Source organism: Bos indicus x Bos taurus, chromosome 27 (genome assembly GCF_003369695.1).
Source record: "Bos indicus x Bos taurus breed Angus x Brahman F1 hybrid chromosome 27, Bos_hybrid_MaternalHap_v2.0, whole genome shotgun sequence".
NCBI classification, from domain to species: domain Eukaryota; kingdom Metazoa; phylum Chordata; class Mammalia; order Artiodactyla; family Bovidae; genus Bos; species Bos indicus x Bos taurus.
This window is the reverse complement of record NC_040102.1, coordinates 12,825,897-12,848,897: the sequence shown is the minus strand read 5'-3', so window position 1 is coordinate 12,848,897 and position 23,001 is coordinate 12,825,897. Positions and strand designations below refer to the sequence as shown.

The 23,001-nt window shown below is 36.1% G+C and overlaps 1 protein-coding gene across 12 annotated transcripts in view; it reads right to left on the bottom strand.

Annotated features, from left to right (window-relative positions):
• The window catches only part of TENM3 (teneurin transmembrane protein 3), a 2,746,241-nt gene that overhangs the window by 890,226 nt on the left and 1,833,014 nt on the right, over nucleotides 1-23,001 (bottom strand). The window lies entirely within an intron of this gene.

Sequence of the window (23,001 nt, the reverse complement as noted above, 5' to 3'; positions counted from 1 at the left end):
TTAACAATATGCGAGAAAAAGACAGAAAAACCTGAATAAATAAATAGTCACTGAAACACTCAGCAAGTTCCAGCTCTGCTTGGAATATTGTCCACATAATGAATATTTCAGGTGCATCTTGAGATCCTTATATTTTTCAAAGACAAGAAGGCAAGATGCATCTTACATCTGTTAAAGACTTCTGATTGGCATCTATGTTGAAAGCCTGCCTCAGGATTGAAAGGCAGAATGTTCCTCAAAAGCCGCAGGTATGAAATATTTATTCTACCTTTTCTCATAGACAAGAATGAGTTGACTCTGTGATATAAATCTTTACTAATAATACCAACAAAATAACACTTCTTCTGGTAAGTGATTATTCTTAGAAGGTGACCCAGGCCTTGTTTGTTGTAGTTGATCAGAGCAGAATAATGCAAGCATTGCTTACAGTATTCTTGGAAAACCTAATAATGTATTTTCAAGCATTATAGCACGGGAGACCTAAGGGTTGCTAAAATTTCCTTAAGAAAGATGATGCCGGATGAATTTTTTCTGGGATTGTTTTATTTATTTTTAATTTCAAAATTACATTTTTGTCAATATTAACCTCTGTTTGCAAGGACATTTTGTATATAAAAATGTTGTACCTATACCGTTGAGTATTCTTTTTATTAAGCAAGGCAAAGACTTGTGTGTCTCCAAATATTGCTTAAATCTCCAAAGCCAGCTGAATAAACAAACATTATGTGATCTGTAGTCCAAAAGTCTGCAAATGACTCCATAGGATGTAAAAAAAAAAAAAAAAAAAAAGAAAGAAAACAAAAACTATAATTCCTTCTAAGTATTTCTTGGAGCCAATGATCAGCAGTTTTGTTTAAGTTCTGAGACCCCTGAGTCTCCATAAAAATAACTTTGAAATATTATATTATGTGTGAAAATTTTACACACATGCACCTTTATAATGAGCAGGCAAGCCCCCTGCCCTTCCTCAACCTGATAATCAACCATAGTGCCTACTCAAACATGGAAAAAATAGAAGATTCAGAACTCTAAAGCCCATAATCTCAGTGCCATTTAGAATCATGTGCATTTCTGAAATCCTCTATTACTGCAAATCTCTTGGTTGTATTTTCTACTGAATTGTCTGTTTCTCATTATCAAAGTCTAAAAGAAATTTGATAGTCATGTAACACTTGGAGAAGGAGCGTTAGAAAAATGCATTCCAAAGTGTTCAGCTTATCTTTTCTTTCCAAAGCAGTAACTACTGTCTGACTTTCCTCCTCTAGAGAAGCCAGTTGGGAGGGTGAAGGAAAAAAATCAAACCAAAGTAAATTAAACAATGGCCCTGTGCCTGAATCAATCACAGGCATCAGCTTTTCAACACTGAATTGTAGTTAACAGGCTAGGGCAACATTAACATGGAGAATTCTTACTCTGCAAAGCTGCCTTTTGCTTGTAGAATGGAGACCACACCATGCTTCGAACCATGTTTGCCAGAATAAGATGACGTGGGCAAAGCTGGAGATTGGCAATACTGGTAACTGTGATAGTCAGATCGCTACTATCCTTGATAAATCAGGATATGAAATCCTAGAGATGGACTATGGTACATTTTATTCTTAGCATGGCCAGAATTCAGGTGTGACATGTCATCCTTCCTCAAGAGTGAAGATGCTGGAGAAAAGAAAATCTGGAGGAAAAATTGTAAAATATGAACCTTGAAGAAAGCATGTGTTATTCCAACAGGTGTTTCTGTCTGCTCCTGTAAGTCAGCTGGGTTATTCAGATATTACACAGATAGTGTTCAGACAACTCTCGATGCACATCTGATCAATTAAGATAGAATTTTGTTTTTGCAATTCAAGCTTTTAAGAAGCATTACAGTTAAAATACATAGCACAGGCATGCTGGGATAATTGGTTGTCAAAGTACATTGGTACCACTGAGTAGTCTTAAAATAGCAGGAAATACAACTGAATACTGGAAAGGAAAACACTATTTCACTTTTTCAAATAAAACATATTGCACCTCTGAGTTCACAATGGGATATTTGCTGAGAGCCTGTAATTAACTCATAATGATGAGAACCACAGTAATAAACATTTCCTTAGCAAAACATTCACTTGTTTTCATTATTTCCTACTTTTTCACTATTTCCCTGTCACTTTTTAAGTTAGCTTGTCACTATTAATCTGGAAGGGAATGGAGAAAAGGGCAAATAATTTTTCAAGATGCAGAATATTCATTTTAATGATCCAGAAAGCATACTTCTGGATAAAACCAGCACATCATCAGAGAGTGCAAACGTCTAAGCAAAAATGAGGGGACTTTATTACCTATTAGTAAAGTTATTTTAGTTTGAAAACTCAGAACCAAGGAAACCAAAATGTGGCTCAATAGCAGATCACCTATATCAGCTGCTTTTAGATTGACCTCCCTCCCCACTCACAGCTGTCAAATTAATCTTCCCAAATACCTTTTCATCATGTCACTCCTTTGCTCAAAATCCTTCAATAGCTGCTCAATACCAACAGCACAGAGTCCACATTCCTTGGCCCAGGCATTAAGCCCTCTCTACAATCTGGTTGCAATTTTCTTTTCTTGATTCATTTCCCACTCTTCTCTTGAAACACAGTGGTCCCTGTGAATTCTCTGCTCCAGTCTATGCAATGCCTCTGAAAAGACTACCTGCTTTCTTCTTTTCTTGTTCTTTTCTCAAGCTGTTCACTGGCGGGGGTGTTCCGCCATTCCTTGGCTCTACTCGGACACAACCTGAAGCGCTTCTTTGGATCACAGCATACATGGCCAGGTAGGGCTACCTGTTCAGCAAATGCAACTTGGCTTTGTGTGAGAGTGTGAGCTCCATGCAAGCAGTGCACGCATGCTAGTTCACCTCAGTTGTGTCTGCCTCTTTGTGACCCCATGAACTGTAGCCCACCAGGCTCCTTTGTCCATAGGATTCTTCTTGCAAGAATAAATAATTCTCATATATGTAAATAATTAATAATAGTTTAATTGCTTTATATATGCAAACACAGCTGAATGTAGGATGCAGTCAGAATTACTGGGTCCAGTTATGACCCAGCTCTTGGTGTGATGCCTTGGCTGAGGGAAAGGACTCTAGTTACACCTGCCTGACTGGGTTCATCGCTTCCTCTTCTTTTCTGCCAGCAATTCTTCTCCCACTGGACTGAACAATAGTTCTCTAATGAAAATCAGATCAGGTCCCTCCTCTGCTTCAACCTTGCCTATGTCTTCCCCATCACATCTGAATAAAGTGCACTGTCTTTTCATGATTTATAAGGTCTATTGCTTGAATTCATCCTCCACGGTCTCCCCTCACCCACCACCCTCCAGCTGCCCTGGTCTTCCTCCTGGTCCTCTGTCTTGCATTTACTGTTTCTCCAGCCCAAACACTCTACCTTTGATCTGTGCCTAGCAGGCATCTTACAACCATTCTCAAATACTGGTCCTCAGTTAGATCTTTCTTGTGACCACATCTAAATTCAGTAGTTCCCCCTCCCTCACCATAATCTCTATCACATCGCTTTATTAAAAAACAAAACAAAACAGCCCCTGCTGCTTCTGCTAAGTCACTTCAGTTGTGTCTACTAGGATCTGAAATAATCTTCTTTAGTTAGTTGTTTACTTGCCTTATGTCTATCTCCTTTCCCTGGCAGTAGACACCATTCAGCCTAGGATCTTGTCTGTTTTGATCACTGTTGTATTACTTTCATCAGAAAACTGCTTGGTATAGAGCATGTGATCAATAAATATTTGTCAAATTAATAAACTTGCCTAAAGTTACATAGCTAGGAAGTGATAGAACTGGCCCTGAGACCCAAGTACGTCCATCTCTGTGACCAGTGTGGTGCCACCACCCACCCTGTCCAGGACTGATGGTGCCACAAGCTTCTGTGTTCACCATCCTGGGGCTGACCCAGCAGTTACACACAAGGAGTCTTAGATCCAAGATGAAGACACCATCAAAAGTCAATAGACCTGTCTATCCAGGGAGTGTAGCCTGTCACTCAGACCTCATCCTACATGGGGAAATGTGTTGCAGAAGAATCAGCTGGAGGGACAATCACATCTTATTGATGGGGGCACTGATACATTTGTTAGATGCAACTCAGCATTTATGCCCAACATGTAAGGCATGGAGAATGAAGGGGATGTCTGGAAAGGGAAACAGCTACATGTGGTTCACTATAGAAACTGATTAACAATATGCACTCATTTCTTAGATATTGAAGAGAGCAAGAAAGGCAACAGTAAATTCATAAAGCAGGTTGATTTGGGAATGGTGGAGTAGGTCTTTAGGGTTAGCAGATGCAAACTATTATATATAGAATAGATAACAAGATCCTACTGTATAGCACAGGGAACTATATTTAATACCCTATGACAAACCATAATGGAAATGAATATAAGAAAAGAATGTTTATATATATATAACTGAATCACTTTGCTGTACAGAAGAAGTTAATACATTGTAAAGCAACTATACTTAAACTGAAAAATAAATTTAAAATATCCAGTCTTGTCTATGAAAGTGAAAGTCACTCAGTTGTGTCTGACTCTTTGTGACCCCATGGACTATACAGTCCATGGAATTCTCCAGGCCAGAATACTGGAGTGCGTAGCTTTTCCCTTCTCCAAGGGATCTTCCCAATCCAGGGATCGAAGCCAGGTCTCTTGTATTTGCAGGCAGATTCTCCACCAGCTGAGCCACTAGGGAAGCCCAAGAATACCAGAGTGAGTAGCCCATCCCTTCTCCAGCGGATCTTCCCAGCCTCAAACCAGGGTCTCCTGCATTGCAGGTGGATTCCTTACCGACTGAGCTATCAGTGAAGTCTTGTCTACATTCAAATCAAATCTCCATTCTTGTAAAAGTATAGTCTATAGCCTATGTTTATCTGAGAAAGCAGTCTTTTGGGGACAAAGTTTTCCTTGTATAAGTGCATCATCAGCTAGCATTGACATTTAATCATCTTGTAGTCCTTGATGAATGATGACTAACCTAAAAATTAGAGAAATATTATATAATAAGACAACAGGGATTGATTCATTGGGTCCCACTGATTTAAAATCACATGTATTGGAAAAAGAATAACAGAAAAATACTGACTCAGACAAAGGCATGCAAAGGATGTTTCCTGTTACAGAGATTGTTTTAAAAGATGCAAATGCCTATTGTGTCATGATTCTGCAACAATTTATTTGCAATTTAACAGCATAGTAAAGTCAAACATTACCATTTATTGCCAATTGGAAAGAAGGAAAAAAATGGGAAGCTCTGTGTCTGGGGAGGGATTCTGTAGTTTGGCACATTTGCTGGTTCTTAAACTGCTTTTCTGAATGAGTTTGTCTCTGAGTATGTGGTGGTCCAACGTTCTCCTGACTAATTTGGATTGCTTGTGGCCATGGAACCAGTGAGGGGGCTCCATTCATAAACAGCCCATGATGCATGATAATGCTTTGAGGCTCATAGGAGGAAGTTCGCTGAGAAGAACTGTAGTATACCAGAGGGGGTTTGGAGAAAATTTCCATCCAGACTACAAATTGTAGACATTGATTTGAAATAAATTGTGACTGATGATCAGTCGATGACGATTTCCATAATCATTACACTGTCTGTAATTTATCAAGGTAATGATATTTGTGTCCCTGATGTCACATTCATCCTATACTGAGGGACTGAAGAGCATGCTGTGATTTTTAAAAGCCCTTATTAAGAACTGACTGGTTTTGTTATACTTCCAGCCGTAATCAGTGGGATGGCTGAAAGTGAATAAAACATTGAAACAATCCTGCTAGGTTTGTAATAAAATTCTTTTGACAAAATCTTCTATAGCACGAAGGCAAAGATTTTATGCTTACAGCATTTTAATTAAATCCTTCTTATCAAGATTGTTCAGTGTAGTTTGCCAATATGCTTTGGAAAGAGATATTACAGCACACTGGGCAAAAAAAATCTGCCAAAGAACCTCCCCTTAACCCTTCTGGACCATTTTCCCCTGGAATACTTGGTTTCCCTTTTAGATCACAGTTACTTATTTATGACCATGATTTTCAGCTTGTGTATGGTCAACAGGTATATTCACATCCTGCCCTTCTTCCCATTAGATACAAAATTGATGAACAATATTCTCCTAAGTCAGAAAAAAAAGCTAATGACATTAAACACTAAATGTCATAAGTATCTCTTCACCAAACGTGAAAGTGAGCTTAGAAAGTCAATGACAGTGATATAATTAACAAAATTAACAAATGTGTTTTGAGATTGCCATTATAAAACGAATTACGATTAGACTGCAAATGCTATAGCATCACTTATATTTTCTTAGAACAAGGTTTAAATACATACAACCAAATACAGTTGAAAGAATTTCACAAATAATTCTAGCTTGGCATCTTGAGATTTTAACAAAGTTAAGATAAAGCAAAGTACTTTGATTAGAATCAGAAACAGAATATTTCAGATATTTGTTTCATGTAGCTAAAACTATAATTGTTATCTACAAACTTCCATTTGCTTTTGAAGTAATCCTATCTTACTAGTCTAGCTGCTGCTGCTGCTAAGTCGCTTCAGTTGTGTCCGACTCTGTGGGATCCCAGAGATGGCAGCCCACCAGGCTCCCTGCTCAATTATCTCAACTCATGCTGTATTTGTACTGTCTAATCTGGGTTCTTGGCTTCATTACCTTATTATTGATTTCTTTTTACTGTGAACATAAAATACACTGTGTTGACCATTTTTAAGTGTATAATAGCATTCAGTGAATTCATAATGTTCTTCAACCCTTGCCATTATGCCCAGTTTCATTACTTTTAAGCTGTTTCTTATTTACTATCTGTCACCTATAAAAGAAAAAGGTGATAATTACAGTAGCAACTTCATATTGTTTTTGTTAGAAATAAATGAGATGCTATGATATTTGCAAAGCCTGCCTGGTGTATTTGAAGTGCTAAACTACATACTCCATGCTTGAATTGCTTCATTCTAATGTTGACATTAACTCTTTTGAAGGCAAAAATCCTTACCAGAACCACACAATAGAATAACTTAAATTGATTTTCTGATAAATTCTAGTGTTACAAATGCTTCCACAAATATCACCCCAGAACCTCATCATAAAACCTCAGGTAACAAATAAAACCAGGTTCTGTCTTCTGATTGTACAGATGAGAACAGTGAATCTCTGAAAGCTTATTAAGTCATTTACCCCAGGTCCCACAGTCAAAGAGTGGCGTTAGAAACTGAACATAGCACTTAGCACTCAGGAGGTATGCAATTGTAAATATCTGTAAATAAATGGATGAATTAAAATAACAGAATTTTGACTTCAAGTTCTCCACTCCTCCAAACACAGAACAGGGACTGCTTTGTCACCTAACTTGCTTATCTCCAGCCTTTATTCAGCATTCCTGTTTGCTAAGATCCATCAGGACTGACTGTGGGCTCTTGCTTCTTTTAATTCTTTGAGATTCACATTTTCTCTTTGGGAAAGGGAAAAACCCCATCCCATGCCCTCAAGGCACATTTCCGGATGGGATAACTTGGACTTTGGGACGTGACCACTGTGGTTGATTGTGTTCTGTGGGTTGCACTGCTGGGTGTTGGGAGGGTGTAGAGCATGAATGTTAATGTGAGTTAGACTCACAGGATAGTAGGGGGCATTAGAATGTCACATTATGGTAGTTTGTAAAAGAAGTACTTAAAAATTATTTTAATTGGAGGCTAATTACAATATTGCGGTGGTTTTTGCCATACATCGAGAGGAAAGTTGATCTAAGGGAACCCTTGAAGTGGGGAAGGAGGCTGACACTTGGGTCTCACCTGTGTCCCTTTAAGTGGTCCAGGATCACCTCAGTGGTCCGTGGATCACTGGCACCAGAAGGAGGCAAGACTGGAAATACAGTTTGCCTTACTTCTAGTAGTAGTTCTGACTTTGGGTTCAGCCTGTCTCTTCTCTCCAGCTAAACAGGCTATTTGAAATGAAACTGCTTCACTTCCAGTGGCAATATAATTTGGAAACTAAATAATTTTGGCTGTGTGGAATGGAGTGAAGGAGAAAATTGAAAATAACAGGCAATAAATTTAATATACTCAAAAATTGTATCAAAAGAAAGGTAACCCGGGCTATTCTTACACACATTAAAAAACAAAGGATTTTTTTTAGTGTAATAGGGAAAATGTTCCAAGAAAAATATTTCACCTGTTGTATTTTTGAATATTTTGATATTAACATTTAAGATGTAGAATATATAATATATTTCACAAAAGCAGCAGTAACTTACCTATTAAAAAATTAGGTAGATTATATGCATTCATGCAAATATATAAAAAATAACAGCAATATGATTTGCAGATTGGTAAGCATAATTTTTAAAAATATCTTACTATAAAAGTATAACTAAACTGTAGAAATATGGATTTTTGTTAAACTTTGAAAACAAATTTTGAGAAATGTAAGCTTCCTATGTAGCTTTTCAAACAAATGCCATTTAAAAATATTTTAAATGTCACTTGAAAAAAGTAAATATCAAAATTTATTTCTAGACACATTTGATGCAAAAATGTATCAAGTTTCTATCAAAAGCATGTAAGATGATTTAGTCTGTGCTATTAAAAAAAAATCTCTTTTTAATCAAGCCATACTGACTAGCATAATACAGTTAAAGCTGTTAGAAACATTTATAATTTCTACTTAGATGAGGAAAGGATTACTGAGGAGAAAGACACAATGAGAATCAGGACTAAGAAGGGAATGCAAAAAAGTTAAAAATAAAGATGAGGTCATAAAGGCAGGGGAAAAAAGCCAGAAAAGGGAAATATGGAAAGGAGAAGGCAAGGGAGGGGAGAGGGAGGGGGAGGGAGAGAAAAAGACAGGAAAGGAGAAATGGGAGTGAGATTTGAGAACGTACACTTCATTAATGAAATAAGAGAGGGAAAGGGACAGGTACTTTTAATTTCAAAATGCAAGCAAACCAAAACCAGCAGTTATGTCTTGCTAATATACTTTCTTCTTAAATAGGCGTAACATTATTTCAGTTTTCTGCAAGTCATGGCAAAATTTATAGGGATTATCTTTGTGTCTGTCAACAGATCATAATGGGTATTTCAGAATTTTCAAAGATAATTCAGAAAAATTCCAATAATGTCTGCATAATGTCACACAAAAGGACCTGGGTAAACTCAACAGACATCAACTTGAAGGATGACACCATATTCCATTAGCTTGCTTTTGCTTTGACTTTTTAAGTGGCTTTTAAAAACATTTTTGAATTTTTAAACACATTAAAGAAACACTATAATGCTTTTTAGTATGTTGAGTATGTAAAGTACATTTTTTCCTGCAGCATAATTGAAATCTAATTAATCATTTTCTCTAGAGATTTATGTTTTTAAAGACAACTATTGTGACAACAATAGAGACATGACTTTGCTTGTCACCACTGAAAATATTTCAGTTGAGGCAACAGTATAATTTTGTGAAAATGTGTACACACTTTGATTAGTTCTACTCTCAAAATTTACAAAAGAAATTAACAGCCCAACGGAGATGTTTGTGACTCTCACATCTTTAAGATAGCATTGTGTTTTCATCTTTTAAAATAAGAAATTGATTTATCAGTAATTTCAATTATATTCATTTGTTTTCCATTCATGGATTAGGGGAATAATGTGTCCCCTTTAGTTATGGACTCAGATATTAACCTATTTTTCCCCCTCATTATAGTTTTAGTGCTGATTTATTAATAATTAGCTCAGAGGCCTCCACTTGTTGTAGCTGAAATGTGAATGCCTGGTTGCACAGTTTGTGAGTGAAATGTAAATTTTAGTGCCAAAGGGTTATTTTCTGCTTCTCCATCTGAAGCTCACACAACTAGATGTGTGTGTTGTTCTATATGTTCCAATCCATTGGCTATAGGGAATCTGCAGTCGTACTCTTGGAATTGTCTCATTAGCTCACAGGATCCCTATTGACAGCCCTACTCTCTACTGCCATTCTTGTATCCAAGACGGTCAGGATCCCTTGTGTTATTTAAGGTCTTGGAAGCCATTGTTTTGCATATGTAAATATCATCTATCTATGTATCTATCTGTCTATCTATCTATCTATAAATATGACCAACCTAGACAGCATATTAAATAGCAGAGACATCCAGTAGTCATGTATGGATGTGAGAGTTGGACTATAAAGAAAGCTGAGTGCTGAAGAATTGATGCTTTTGAACTGTGGTGCTGGAGAAGACTCTTGAGAGTCCCTTGGACTGCAAGGAGATCAAACCAGTCGATTCTAAAGGAGATCAGTCCTGAATATTCATTGGAAGGACTGATGCTGAAGCTGAAGCTCCAATACTTTGGCCACCTGATGCAAAGAACCAACTCATTGGAAAAAACCTGGATGCTGGGGAAGATTGAGGGCAGGAAGGAAAGGGGATGGCAGAGGATGGTTGGATGGCATCACTGACTCAATAGACATGAGTTTGAGCAAGCTCTGGGAGTTGGTGATTGACAGGGAAGCCTAGTGTGCTGCAGTCCATGGGGTTGCAAAGAGTCAGACACAATTGAGCAACTGAACTGAACCAATATATATATGTATGAAAGTGAGAGTGATAGTTGTTCAGTCATGTCCGACTCTTTATGACCCCATGGACTGTAGCCCATTATGCCCCTCTGTCTATGGGATTCTCCAGGCAAGAATACTGGAGTGGTTTGCCATGCCCTCCTCATACATATGTATACAAATATACATATAGTGTAATATCAGTATATTTATCAAAAATACTTATCTTGTTAGTATATGTTATATAGTCAGTATATAGCCATATATACAACTTGTTTACATGTTTATCTTCTATATATGCATAGGCATACCTCATTTTATTGTGATTTTCTTTATTACACTTCACAGATACTATGTTTTTTACAGACCGGAGGCTTGTAGCAACTCTCCATCAAGCAAGTCTATCGGTGCCATTTTTCCAATAGTGTGTGTTGACTTTGTATCTGTGATCTTTGAGGTTACTACTGCAAAAAGATTAAGACTTGCTAAAGGCTCAAATGATGATGATCATTTTTTAATTGATCATTTATTATTTTAATTTTTTTAATTAAGGTATAAACTTTTTTTTAGACATAATGCTATTGCACACTCAATAGACTAGTGTAGTATAAGCATAACTTCTATATGCACTGGGAAAGACAAAAAACCATGTGATTTGCTTTTTTGTGATATTTGCTTTATTATGATGGTCTTTCAGAACTGAACCCATGATATCTCTGAGGTCTGCCTATAATATATTAATGTATATGCCATAATCAATACTAATGAATTAATACAACCAAAAAAGAGGGGAAAAGATAAGAAACAAATACAAAGATGTTGGTTACTAAGGATATTTAGCTTTTTCTTAAAAAAAAAAAAGTACAGGTCACATAATGCCAGTGTGAAGGGTAGGGTTGGGGACAGATTGAAGAGAAACTAGTGCAAATAATACCTACTCAGATTATCCCTTAACCTTTCATTTGATGATGGCACAATGCCTATTTTTGCTTAAAAGGAGATACTGAACCTCAATAACAAGACAGGTTTACTTTTTTCTAAATGTAACCAGTGAAAATTACCTTAATGCTAAAGGTTTAGGTATGTAAAGCTGTGAAATTACTAATTCGCTTGTATTCTCTGTTATAATTCCTTCCATATGGATAGGATTTTCATATCTAAAAGAGATCCATATGGAAATTCTGGAGCCATGACTTTCCTCCCAATGTAGCCACTAAGCTTCCAGCTGCTGGTGTTCTGAAAGCAGCCTTGTCTTACCACAGGGCAGCAAGGACACTGCAAATCCCACTTGGGCTGCACCTTGGGACACAGGACCTATGGGAGGGGAGGGCGGCGACTATTTATACTGCTGTGAACAAAACAATTTTCATTTTAGCTGTCATTTTGGTTCATATAGTAACTGTTCTTTAAAGCATTTATTCACTCATTGCACAACTGACCAGTTCTATACTTAACCGGGATTGTACACTACCATACTGTTTGCTCATATGTGGTCCATGTTCTGTGAGGATCACTGTCACCTGTGGTGCTGGTTGTAAAGAGATTCCTGGGCTCCAAGCTATGCTGAAAGCAGAGACCTTGTGTGAGGTTTTCCCTTGTCATGTCCATAGCATCTGGTCTGAGTCTTAAACACAGTGGTCAGTCAATAAATATTTGTTCAGAGGAAAAATTAATGAACACTAGAAAATAAGATCCATTACTCTGGAATAAAAGGGAAAAACTACTGGAAAAAATGCAAGCCCAGGTAAAACGGTCCTGCTATTATTAGTCATCTTCAAAACACTGGGCTAAAATAATTCAAAGGAAATTCCTAATAAATCTTTAAGCTGAGTCAATGGGAAAATTAAATTTATTTGATAGTAATGTGTCCTGGAGACAGTCTTACAAAGATATATTCTGTTAAACAATCTAGAAGGTTTTTCTGGAATGTTCCCACAGAAAAGTTTAATTTTTTAGCCATATTCTATAACTTCCCAAAGCTACATTAAAAAAAAAGTTGAAAGCATTTAAATTAAAAAAAATTTTTTTTGGATATATGGTTATTTTTTATTTGTTTATAGACAAACTCCAAGTGACTCAGGAATTTTGTACAATAAGTAGTTCTAACATATTAAAATTATCTATAGAAAATCACATAGGGAAACAGTAAAAACAGGAAAGAGAAACTGAAATGTAGTAAAAATAATATAGAAAACAGATGTCAAATGCCCCAAAATAAAAAGCACAGTGGTGAAAGAGAGCATGCATATAAGGTACAGAGTTTATGAGGATTTTTCAGAAATGATAGAAAGACTTACTATGAATAGTAATCAGCAGACTCTGAAAGTTTGTAAGCAAGGAAAGGAAGAAAGCTACAGTATGCCAGGAGGACTGACCAAGAGACTCCAGCCACTAAATAATTCTTCCCTGAGTGAAGATTTGTCCTTTTCTAGTGATTAGGGATCAAGAATACAGAATGAAATCTGTAGTAATGATTAATGTGTCTTTGCAGTAAACTCAGGGAATGGCTTATCATTAATGTGGAACTAACACAATTTCTTGCTGAAACAAGTCCTATTTTTAGGGATAGAGTATTAATAAATGCATGAATCTAGGCAGGTCTTGGTCCTAAGACTAAGTTACAGTTACAGATTCTATAACTAGATCTATGTACCCTTCCACATACTTGATACAGAAGAATGGCAAGTTAAGTGTGCTGGACAGGAATATTTCTCAAACACTTGGTGTTATGTTAAAACATTGTATTTATTTCTGTATATATATATATATATATGTATATATATATAACAGGTAGTAATATATGATCGATATTCTCTTCTCTATCCACTAGCATTGTAGTCTAACAAATACAGAGATTTATCTAGCCAATTTTACATTCCAACATTTAAGACAAGCACTAGAATGAAAAGGAAATATAAAGTATATGTGTTCTATGGATTTCCTGATTAATAGCAAAATTTGGACCAAATTATCTAACTCTCATCACTAGCATTTCATAATTCAAAAGCAAATTATATTTTATTACTAAGAGCTTAATGCAGCCATTCAAATACTTGTGTTAATATACTTAAAAATTCTGCTACTCAAATAGTCATAAGTTTTGAAAAAATAGTCATTAGTTTTGAAAAGGATAGGCTACATTTCTTAGAAAACAACTCTCAAAACAAATTCAATGCGGTAATGTATTTAATTGATTTACTCCTTAATCATACAAATTTATAAACTGTGTAAAAGACTTATTGATCCCCAATACTTAAGTATCACATTGCATGAATAACAAATGACATAAAATATGCAAAATAATAGCACATTAGCCTAAATAACACTAATAAATTGCAAAGCTTAGCATGAAATGGAAAATCACTAATGGAGCACAATGCAGTTTGTCTATGCAACAAGCAAAGACTCATACATAATGGAAGAGTACAAATATCAGCAGCAGGCTCAGAGAGGGCAATTGAAATGTGTTTTTATGGACAGGATGGATTGATCAGGAAAGTGGTTCCTGAGAAAGATTCCACTAACTCTGAAGAGCATCTTGGGAGATGGTCATGATTTTCCATCTGCCTCTAAAACTTGTTTAGATAACCTGTATTCCTTACACATATTGTTTAGATAACCTGTATTCTTTATTCTTTATGAGTTAAAAAAATAAAATTATTTTGAGGAGTTTCTATGAAATCACTAGAACAATGGTCATTTGATCTGGAATTTTCTTGTGTGGCATATTTCTATTTGGTATTCAAGCTCTAAGTGCTATAATTAAAAATCCCTTCCTTCACGCTATAGATAGCACCTGTAATGTAATGAAGGCTAAAAATATTGTAAAATATGAGACTTAAGTTCTTAGTATACTGGAGCGCCATCCTGACAAGATTGAATATCATCCAGAAGCTAGTATGTGGCAGGGGCATCTTGGATTCCATCCAAGGGAAATAAGTCATGAACACATTAGAAGGAATTTGTTAGGACTATGTTCCAACCAAAAGTTGGTCCCCAGGCATAGAGATTGATGATAACATTATTAAGTAAAGCTCAGGTGTTTTCTACTTTCATTTCTACCTGAATATCACCTCTAGATTTAATTGGTATTTCAAAAGAGAATATAGTTTGAATTTGAACATTTTGTATCTAAAGGTGAGTGTAAGGATGAGAGTTTGAAGGTGATATGAAGTTGTCAAAAGTCATAAAGCTGCTACTAATTTTGAGATAAAAATAAATTGTGCTACTGAAGGAAAAGCTTAGCTAATACAATAGGGAATAGAATAACGAGTTCATCTAATATAGTCCCTAAAAGTGAAGAGAAGATTTTAGTCAAAGGAACTTAGAGAAGATGGAATCTGTTTGTAACAGAACACTCTGGGGATGTAGAGTGAGTAAAAATAGAGTTTTGTCCTTCACTCATTTCTATCCTCATTGGTTCATTTATGAGCTTCCTTTTGAATTCTGATCCCATCGGCTCACTCAGGAAAAATACAACCGGTATTCCATGTCCATCCATCATATTGCCCATGATACGTTAGTGATCAGTATCATCAATATAAACAATTTTAATGTTAACATTTCCTCAAAAAAGAGAATTTGAAGCATACTTAATACTATATACCATGCGATTCACCTTGGAGATGTCTGGACTTGGTGTGTCATAAAACAATTGTGATAATGCTCAGGTGACCTCTTAATATCTTAGACTAATTGAACAAACTATGGGATGCTCAGTCAGAGCACACCTGCTTCATGCATATGATTTGCTGCTGCTGCTGCTGCTAAGTTGCTTCAGTTGTGTCCGACTCTGTGAGACCCCATAGACAGCAGCCCACCAGGCTCCTCTGTCCATGGGATTCTCCAGGCAAGAACACTGGAGTGGGTATATGATTTGCTACTGAGCATTAAATGGTAAACGGATTAGCCAAGAGGGAGTTGCAGAGAAATATTTATGATGTGGTACAAATATTTTGTTTCAGAGATTATTATAAAATTCATATATGAGGAATTGGTTAATTATGCACTTAAGTCCTATTGATCAGAAAACTTATTATAAAAATAAAACAAGAGAATGGGTTAAATGGATTGATGGAGAATTAGATGCTTAAAATAGAATTGAGGCTTAGGATAAAATAGAAATTAATGAAATAAAAGTATAATATGACCACTGATAAACAGGTAAAAGTAGCTTGTTTCTGATTTGATTTTTATAGGTAATAAACAGAAAAATAATACTTAAAATTCATTTCCATTGTCTTTCTATTGTAGTAGATAACAAATTTTACCAAGCTTATTATCTCCTATCTGATTACTTTTGTAATTTTTAAATTATTACATTTGACAAGGTTTTTTATTTATTTAGTAACAAATTTTTATAAATGTTATTCAGCAGAACATATTCTCTTAATGTCGTTTGTAATCAAGAGTCTCCAACTCAGAAAAAAAAAAGTTACAGAGATTAATAAACATATACTTAGATATGAAAAATGAAGAAAAAATTCACACATGTGACTAAATTTGTATTTAATGCATTGAAAGTCAATGTTACTTTATAGCAATTCTCTTAAAGTTGATTTTGAACCTTAGATTTCAACAGTTAATAAATGCTGATTGTCTGCTGCTAACATTCAAGAACCTTTATTTTTATAGATGTCAACTTTTTTTTTCCTTTGGTGAGTGGTATATAAACTTAATTGAGGTATTGATAAGAGTTTTTTGGCTCTGTAAAGAAGGAAGTCTCCAAATTAGCTTTATGTTACATTTTCTGTATATGCAAAACAAATGGACAGAGGAAATGTCAGGAGTATATTATTATTGCTTTAAATAGCACTTAAGAACTCAATTTCAGATGAAATAGTATTAAAGAATACTTAAAAAACAAAAAATATAAAAGAATTGAAATAGCAGAGAAATACTCTACTGTGTGGGATGAATGTAAGTGCTAATATGCTAAAAACAAATACATAAAACCAAATCTGTCTTTCTAAAATAAACATTAGCATGTGATTTTCAAACTCTTTGATATATGAGAATTATGAGCACTCTTTATTTGAAAATGGAGATTATTGGTATTACTAAAGGGATTCTGATTCAGCAGGTCTGAGGAGGGGCCTAAAAATACATATTTTCAATTACCTTTTCTAGATGCCCTGTTGCAGCTGACCCTTGAACACACTTTGAGAAATGCAATTTCAAAATGTGAATTTATACATTTTTTAAAAGTTATTGCAAGTTCCTGCCACTTGAATTTTAACTTGTTTTTAAGGTGCACAATATTCTTGCTCACTAGTAGCAAAAAGAATCTCCCTTTTTAAGACACACAGTGTCAAATTGCTGAAAGTAATTATAGAGACAAAGACACTAACCTGGAAATACATAGTATCCAGCTGTTAAGTAAACATGTCTACATAACATACAAATAATCTACTCTAATTCTAGTCTTATTTAAAGGTTCTCCACATTTATATAAAAATAGTTTGCAACCCAGAAAGTAAAAACAATAAACAAATACAAAACATACAAGGAAAATAAGACATCACAAGCAAGAGTCAGTAGAAGCAACAGCAGTAAATCTATCAAATGTTCAGATACTAGAATTATCGGCCTCGGAATATAAAATATGTGTGCCTAAAATCAAGAAATCAAAAGGAAAACTATGAAGAAAGAACTCAATATCAAACATACAATAACTGAAATGAAAAATTCAGTTGATGAGTTTAACAATTGTAAATGAAGACTGCCAAATGTATGTACATTTTAAAACTCCATCTCTAAAACACATAGCAAAAATATGAAAAAAATATCATAACAGTTTCACTCATGAACATAGCTGCAGGAGAAATCCAGTAATGCATAGAAATATAACTCTTAGGACAGAGTTATGTGGCTTCAGAAATGCAAGTGTAGCAGAGGCTCCTAATGGACCCTCATTTCAGAATCTCCACCTTTGTTGGGCACGTGGCAGAGTTTCATCTCTCCACATCCATATAAGTAGTTCAGGCGAAAGGGCTGTGGACAGAAGAGACACAAGCCACTTCTGGGTTAGAGCATTTCACTGCCCAAGAAAGGCTTTTTGATGCCCTGTTCCTGTGTTACAGTGATCATGAAAGCATGCATTCAGATGATTCATCCATTAGCTCAGGTCCTGGAGTGACTAAAATAAGTATAAGTCCCTTGCCGGACATGTATTGGTTTTAACTGAGATTTGAGGGCATGCTTATTAATTCAGCACAGCTTAACCTACACTGACTAATAACATGGTTTTAAAATTAGAAAAATCTTTAAATGCAGTTTGCTGCATTCATGGATTAAGGAGAAAAATAAACTCAATAGATGTGAAAATAGATGTAATAAAATATAATATACATTCATGATAAAAACTCTTAAAAATTTGAAATATTAATTGAAGTACATTTTAAAAAGGATATTATCATACAAAATAGTGAAACATTGAAGATACTCTTTTTAAGATCACTCTTTAAGGGTGGCTGCTAATACGACCTCTATTCAACATTATTTTAGAAGCTGTAGACAGTCCAATAAGACAAGAGAAAAACTAGTTTAAAAATTGGAAAGCAACAAACAAAACTGTTCCTATTAATAAATATTATGCCAGTCTATATATCTTTCAATATAAAGATAAACTATTAGAATTAGCAAGAGATTTTGGTAAGGTTCTCAGAAAGTTAATTATTACATAAGATAATTTGCATTTTTATGCTATAGTATCAGAAGATAAATTTAAAATATGCCACTCACAGCAGCATCCAAAACCTCCTGTTGTAAACAAAATGTGTGCAAGATTGTTATAAAAAAAATTATAAAACTTTGTTGACATTGAAATTGTCCTCAATGAAGGTAGAGATAGACCATATTTATAGATCAGTAAAATCAGTGACTTAAAGATGTCAATTTTCCTTTAAGTTGGACTATGGATTTAGTTTAAACTCCCTTTTCCCAAAGAAGGACATATAAAAAAAAATTTTATAACTCGATGGACCAAATCCAAATGTATATGGAACAACAAATTCCAAGAATAGCTAAGAAATCTTACAAAAAAACAGGTGGGGCACTGGCTTTACCAGATATTAGGTATCATGAGCTGGAGTATTGATATATTTTGATATTTGCACATGCTGGACAATGGAACACAATTATATCCATGAATCAGAGCCATGTATAGATGAACAACGGATAAATGTCAAGGTGATATTGGAAATGAATGAGACAAGGATGGACTCTTCAGTAAGTGATGCCGTGATGAAGCATTCATATGATTCTTATGGAAAAAAGAATTGAATTCATCCCTTAGACACAGCAGACACGCATCCTAGATTGTTGAAAGACCTAAGTGCATAAATGACATATATTATTTTAAAAATTTAAATTCCTGTGGTGCATAATAACAGGCCTTGAACTATAGAAGAAGTGAGGAATGGTATATATGTGTAAAATTATAAATGGCTACTAGTTCATTTTATAAATAGATAAGTATGTCAAGATAACAACAACATATCAAGTCAGCCAATAAGAATATGAGTACTGTAGACTAGAATTAACATTAAAGGAATTTTTAAATTTATTTAAATTTATTTTTAACTGGAGGATAATTGCATTACAATATTCTGTTGGTTTCTGCCACAAACAAGGTGAATCAGCCATAAGTATACATGTGTCCCCTTCCTCTTACTCAGATAATTTTTAAAGAGGAGGTAGGGTATGTGTGTATGAAAACAGTGTAACAAACATTACTTGGAAAAGACTCTGGGAAGAAAACGATGAATGAGAATCAATTTTGTCCTCAAGGAGTTCACTGTCCATCAGATAATATTCATGGGACTTAATTGCTTATTTTTGCCATCACTGCTTTCCCACAGTTGAAAGCTATATAGAAAGGGCTCCAGAGAAAGTCAACTACAGATACAAAGGTCAAAAAGACAAAGGATTTGGGATCACCTAGAATATATCCCGGAGAAGGCAATGGCAACCCACTCCAGTACTCTTGCCTGGAAAATCCCATGGATGGAGGAGCCTGGTAGGCTGCAGTCCACGGGGTTGCTAAGAGCCGGGCACGACTAAGCGACTTCACTTTTACGCACTGGGGAGGGAAATGGCAACCCACTCCAGTGTTCTTGCCTGGAGACTCCCAGGGACAGAGGAGCCTGTTGGGCTGCCGTCTGTGGGGTCGAACAGAGTCGGACACAACTGAAGCGACTTAGCAGCAGCAGCAGAATACATCTCTGAAGATATAACTTCACATGGCACCACTTTTGATGCAAATAATGGTATCCATTGTTCTGAATTCTTAATCAGACAATTAACCACATCTGGCTACTTAAGATAACTTGTGACATTTATATTAATTACATACACATCCTTTTAATTCTTTTAATTATGTACCTTAATGGTTTGACTACTGATAACTAGAAAATAACAAGGTTTAGTAAACATGCAAGCCTCATCACATTCTTCATTAAATAAGTGGAGAATTAGATCTGTCAAATTTTAGGTGAATAAACAATATACTTTCCTGAATTACAGGAAAACATCTTTAAACTCATGCTAAGCAACCTGGAACTGATTACACTGGTCGCCAATAGTGGTTGACTTTGTCCATCACATACAGTAAGTCATCTCTCTCTGATCACCTGAGCTTCATTATTCACATAATTACTGTAATCATTATGACACTAATGACTGTTGAAGTCTAAATGTGTGAAATTAATTCACTAACAAGTGTAAATATACATTCATGAAAGGACAGTATAGAAAATGGAAAATGAAACTGGTTCTCTGTTAAAAATAGGAAATTAGTACCTAGATTAGAATACCAGTAGAGTACATGCATGAGCAGTGACTATAACCATACTGTGACCATTGTTAGATAAATTTAGTTATAATTAACCATATAGAAGTGAATATGTAGACTACATATAATTTGTATCTTATGAACTAAATTGGAAAATCTAGTTCAGTTTCTTGAGTCTAAAATAAATTAATTCATAAAGGTGACCTAATAGTTGACACATTTTAGAATTTGAGGGTGACCCTGATGGTGACAAGCCACCCCACTGATCACCAGTGTTTTTTTTAAACTGATCTTACTGGCTTGCTGGGTGTCCCCTTTCTCCCTTGCAGTTTTGTATCTGTCCTTCCCAAAGCAGAGTACTCGGTCAAAACAGACGCTTATTTTTTTTTAAAGTTAAAGAACTTTCTACATTGATTTCTATTTAGGTACATGCCAAATTTTTAGTTTATCTGAACATCCTAGAATTGAAAAGTGACACTGGAAAAGTAATAAAAAATAAGAAATCCTTTGTTTTAGAGATCTTATTTTGAAAAACAATCCAGTTCAAACCAACCTCCCAAATCTGTTCCCAACAGGCTGAGGGAGGGCATGCGCCTTTTTTCTCTGATGGAAAGATAACCACCTGTCTGACACTTTAGTCCACCTCACAAAGAGTGGTTGGTGCCTGAATGCCTGACAAGATCACTCACAAGTTGGCTACGGGGCCAGCTATTCCCCTACCCATGCCAAGGCCAAGGGCAGGAACTTGAGCTTGTCCTGGGGAGCCTGCATCCCAGGTGCAGGTGCTTGCCAGCTGGAGGCTGCTCGAAAGCCAGTTGGTGCCTCCGAGCCCAGATCCACACTTGCTGAGATTCTGAACCTTCCTGCATCCCAACTCCCTGATGTGGCAAGCCCCCTGCAATACCGGTGATTAGGCCCATATTTAAAACGGTCTGTGACTGACAGGACAGGAAGCAATGCGTTTGAAATAGCAGCAGATTTAGTCGAATGAGTTGGGCGTCTCTCTTTATTCTAAAACAAATAAACATGACACAGGGATATGTTATTGAAAATGCCATATGTCTGAGCTGGAGAATAAAAGATTTGATTCAATAAGAATTTGTTGAGCAGTGACTAGGAATGAGGCAGTAGGGGCAGATGCTACGGGCAATCAAAATTCCCTTCCCTGCTTCCTCCATTTGTTTTAGCAAATTTATTTTTTCTTATGAGTTTAGTTTTGTTCCTCCAGCCTGCATGACTCTAAGTGCAATTGGCTTGCAGATTTCAAAGCAGACTTTCAAAAAAATTCCTGTACTTGAATACTCTCCAAGTTGGAGTTGCCTTAATTAATGAGTTAACTTTAAAACCAAGATTTAATAAGTTCTCAACCAGGTGCCAAGTGCTGTATTTGGAGTCAGATAGAGAGGGATGCCCCTTGCCCTTGAGAAGCAACAGCCTAGAGAGGAAGAGGCATCTAACCAAGTGATTCCAATCTAATTTAATCCACAGGTCAGTGCTAGTTGTTAAGAACATCACTGAATGTGTCGTGGTAAATAAAATTTCCAGAAGCAGTAGATGGGCAAAGAACAGCAAGCAGAGAAAAATGAAATGTGTGGAGGTGTAAAAGCTAAGATTTCCCCTCCCTGTTCAACATGTGAATGCATCACACTTGAACGTGACAGAGACGAGAGAGCTGGGGAAGCTGGGGCCATCCCTGAAGGACCTGGCAAGCGTGCTGATGAGTTCAGATTTAACCCCAAAGAACAACGAGCCATGGATCCAAGGTTCAGATCTGGGTTTTCTTCCAATAAGATAACTCCACATTTTAGGGTGATGTGGGGAGATTGGAGGCAGAGTCCAGTTGGAAGTCAAAACAGCAGCCCAGCTGAACAATAATACATGGAAACCTGAGTGAAAGCAGCAGCTGTGGAGAGGAAGAGCCACCAGGGGATAGAGAGGAAAGGGACTTAGCATTTGAATGGACAGAGCTAGTGATGCGGGGCTCAAAGCATTAGGGGCAAGGGGAGTCGGGAGAAAACAGCAGTCAACGGATCACTTCCCTGTTGCCATTTGGTGAACCAACTCATTTTCTCATGCTTCAGACTTTTTAGAGTTACAATTGCTGTCACGAAGGAACCACATCTTTGCATACTATATTCTCATGAACACAATGATGTCAGATTTCTCTTTTTTTTTCTTTTTTAAATCAAAGACCATATTGTAAGTCTCCTATTTCATTACTTCAGGTTCTTTACAGATATATTTTAATCTGCCATACACTCAGCACTCTGACACCCACTCCTGAGAACATAAGAGGAGAAACACATGGTCTACTCTGAGTTCATAGTGTAGTCTGGAAAACAAGAAGCACACGCAATATACCCTCTAGACTTCTGCAAACAATGAAGGACAGCTCATGGCTGTTCAGAGAGGGACAGGGTTAGCGAAGTGGGACTGACCTTGGAGACACTGGATTTCCAGAGAAGGGAGGGAGAGAAACAAGAGGCACATTATGCTGCTTAGCAAAGTGGGACTGACCCACTGGTTAGCAAAGTGGGACTAACCTTGGAGACAATGGATAACATTTCCAGTGGAGGAAATGTTACTGAGGCTAATCAGTAACTGAGGCTAATCAGTACTGAGGAATGTTACTGAGGCTAGTCAGAATGTTAC